Source organism: Trachypithecus francoisi, unplaced genomic scaffold (genome assembly GCF_009764315.1).
Source record: "Trachypithecus francoisi isolate TF-2019V2 unplaced genomic scaffold, Tfra_2.0 Lachesis_group17, whole genome shotgun sequence".
Taxonomy (NCBI): Eukaryota; Metazoa; Chordata; class Mammalia; order Primates; family Cercopithecidae; genus Trachypithecus; species Trachypithecus francoisi.
In genome coordinates this window covers 681443-685341 of record NW_022681462.1, presented here as the reverse complement: position 1 = coordinate 685341, position 3899 = coordinate 681443, and positions in this window count along the sequence as shown.

Below are 3899 nucleotides of genomic sequence, written 5' to 3'. Positions count from 1 at the left end.
GTGTTTGTCTTTGGACAGATGGTGGAAAAATCTTGCATATTGGGCTTATTTCTTTCTGATCACAAAGTCGAAAAGAATTTTTACTCTGAGAGTTGGGAGGTGGCAGTGGCAGGGCTTGTTCGTTCTTGGTAGATAGTGGCTGGCACAGTTTGCCTGGAGCATGAGCCCTTTCCAGGTGACCTGCTTGGCACCTGAAAATAAACCACCTATATCCGCTTCCTTAGCTTGATACACTGATCCATATCCTTTCCCTTTAAAGAGGGATCACTTGGGAGGGAGCAGTGCTAGAGCTTAGCAGGTGGTAGAAATCGGGACAGAAGCAGGCCTGCGGTCTAGGGTTGAGGAGAGGGCCAAGTCGGCGCCCTTGGCCGAGGGGCAGTTCTGCTAGCATATTCTGAGTGTAACATGAATTTATGTGTAATTTTGCCTGTGAGAAGCACTAGGCGAACACAGAAGCACCGCAGTTGAACTGAGCTGCATAGGAACACGAGGCACGCGTCCCTGTGTGGTGTTCCCCCATCTGATTCCAGAGAACCGCGCGTCTCATCTCATGGTTGCCAGCTGCAGCCCTTCCACTGGCCATCCTGGCTCTGCCTCACACTCTGCTCTTTATTCTCTTTCAACCTCATTTGTATTTTACCTCTAATTTTTTTTTTCTTCTTTGAGACAGGAGTCTCACTCTCGCCCAGGCTGGAGTCCAGTGACGAGACCTTGGCTCACTGTAACCTCTACCTCCCGGGTTCAAGCAATTTTCCTGTCTCAGCCTCTCTGGTATCTGGGACTACATACAGGTGTGTGCCACCAAGCCTGGCTAATTTTTGTATTTTTAGTAGACATGGGCTCTCACCATGTTAGCCAGGCTGGTCTTGAACTCCTGACCTTAAGGGATCCGCCTGCCTCAGCCTCCCGAAGCGCTGGGATGATAGGCATGAACCTCGCGCCCAACCTCACCTTTTTTTGTTTTCTCTGTCTTTTATCTCACTTTGTCTTCTGTTCTCTTCCTCTTCACACAGGGTGGTAGGTGTGGGAGCTGGGTAGTCTGTCCAGTGGGTTTCTGCCTGCAAAGTGCAGGTCAAGGTAGACTGCTTTATTTCTTAACCATTGATGTATGTGAAACTGCTGCCTTTTTATGTGTCACAAAGATTTTGAGTGTTGAACACCTAAACCCCTTTTTCTATAGGCCTTGCAGTTTTTATTGGGTGGTTTTGTGTAGACACATGTTGTGAGACAGCAGCACTGAGTATTCTATGAACAGGAGAACCGTACAGTAGGAAAGTAGTGATGCTTTAATAGCTAGTGTGGGCTTAGCCATCACATAATTCACAGCGTGGTGACTGCGGGCTGAGTGTTAGTATGAGGTTTTTATTTAAAATATATATATGTGTGTGTGAGTGTGTATATATATACACACACATATCTATATATGTAAAAGTTAAAAGAGTAAGCAACTGTTTTGTATACCCTTTGCTGGTGTTTAACATCTGCTGTGTGTGCTTTCTTTTACTATATACACAGTGTCATGATCATTTGAAAGTAGGATATGGCCAGGCACGATGGCTCAAACCTGTAATCCCAGCACTTTGGGAGGCCGAGACGGGCAGATCACGCGGTCAGGAGATCAAGACCATCCTGGCTAACATGGTGAAACCCCATCTCTACTAAAAAATACAAAAAGCTAGCCGGGCGAGGTGGCGGGCGTCTGTAGTCCCAGCTACTCGGGAGGCTGAGGCAGGAGAATGGCGTAACCCAGGAGGCGGAGCTTTCAGTGAGCTGAGATTCGGCCACTGCACTCCAACCTGGGCGACAGAGCAAGACTCCATCTCAAAAAAAAAAAAAAAAAAGATGCAAGCATCATGATATTTCACCCCTAAATAGTTGAGCATGTGTTTTATAGTACAGATGTTCTGTGTAGCCACAATACGTGAGCACACAAGATAAATAACAATGTCACAATATCTAATAATGTAGTTCATATTAAAATTTTAAAAATGACTTTTATAGCCTCCCCAACCCAAGATTAATTAACTATCATGTGTTTCATTTGTCTCTGTGGCCACTTTTTTTTTTTTTTTTTTGAGACAGAGTGTTGCTCTGTCACCCAGGCTGGAGTGCATTGATGCAATCTCAGCTCACCGCAACCTCCGTCTCCCAGGTTCAAGCAATCCTCCTGCCTCAGCCTCCCAAGTAGCTGGGATTATAGGTGCGTACCACCTCCCTACCCCACACCCAGCTAATTTTTATATTTTTAATAGAGATGGTGTTTCACCATGTTGGCCAGGCTGGTCTCAAATGCCTGACCTCAAGTGATCCACTTGTCTTGGCCTCCCAAACTGCCGGATTACAGGCGTGAGCCACTGTGCCCGGCTTTCTGTGGCCACTTTTTGTCTAGAACAGTCGTCTGCCTTTTGTAACTTCACCTGTGCTTCATATAACAGAAGTAGAGCAGTGGTCTTCAAGCTTGGCTGCGCTTGGGAAGCTTTGGCCCCTGCCCCCCGCTCCCCCGGACTGTTGAAACCTCTAGGGGCGAGCGTTATGTGTACATGAACAAGTGTCAAATTTTTTTTGTTTTTTTGTTTTTTGTTTTTTTGTTTTTGAGACGGAATCTGGCTCTGTCACCCAGGCTGGAGTGCAGTGGCCGGATCTCAGCTCACTGCAAGCTCCGCCTCCCGGGTTCACGCCATTCTCCTGCCTCAGCCTCCGAGTAGCTGGGACTACAGGCGCCGCCACCACGCCCGGCTAGTTTTTTGTGTTTTTAGTAGAGACAGGGTTTCACCATGTTAGCCAGGATGGTCTCGATCTCCTGACCTCGTGATCTGCCCGCCTCGGCCTCCCAAAGTGCTGGGATTACAGGCTTGAGCCACTGCGCCCGGCCACAAGTGTCAAATGTTGAATGTGATCAAAGGGAGACAAAATAGGCTAGAGAGGTAACAGTCTCCCTAGATCCGCTGCTACTGATGTAAGTCTTGTACTGTTGGCTTCTGCTGAGTTTGGGATTAGCCAATAATAGCCATCATTACTGAGCATCTGTGCCAGGCACCACGCTTCATGCCTTCATCTAATTCTATAGCCCTGCGTATGTAGCTAGCGCCTCAGCTACAAAATGAGGAGATGGCTTTAGAGGTTAAGTGATTTTCTTGCTCAGGGTCACACAGGAAGTGACAGCCAGGATACAGACCTAGCTCTAACATCTCCAGAGACGGCTGGCAGCTTGGCTTGAAACTTCTGTTTTTAAAAAATTTTTATTTTTCCCCTAAAGTTTAATGTTTATAAATACTGCCAGATTCTTACCCCTGGGGGTAGTTGACTTGTTTGGAAGCTTGGATCATAGCTTGCTTGATTTTTTATTTTTTATTATTATTTTTATGTTTTGGCTGGTGACGCAGCCCTCAGGAAATCTTGAGAATATGTGTCCCATGAGCTTGGTTTTTAAAAATTTTATTTTTTGAGATAGTCTCGCTGGCGCCCAGGCTGGAGTGTTGTGGTGCCATCAGATCTCACTGCAGCTTTGAACTCCTGGACTCAAGTGAACTCCCACGTCAGCCTCTCGAGTAGCTGGGACTAACCACAGGCATGCACCGCCATTCCCATCTAATATTTTGTGGAGATGGGGTCTCACTCTGTTGCCCAGGCTGGTCTCAGACTCCTGACCTTAAGTGATCCTCCCGCCTAGATCTCCCAAAGTATTGGAGTTACAGATGTAAGCCACTGTGCCTGGCCTAGGCTGGCTTGCTTGCTTGCTTTTTGTTTCCTCAGAGAGTCCCACTGTGTCACCCAGGCTGGATTGCAGTGGCACGGTAGCAGCTTACTGCAGCCTTGAACTCCCTGAGCTCAGGCCATCCTCCTGCCTCTGCTGGGACTACAGGTGCAAGCCACCACACCTGGATAATTTATTTATTGTA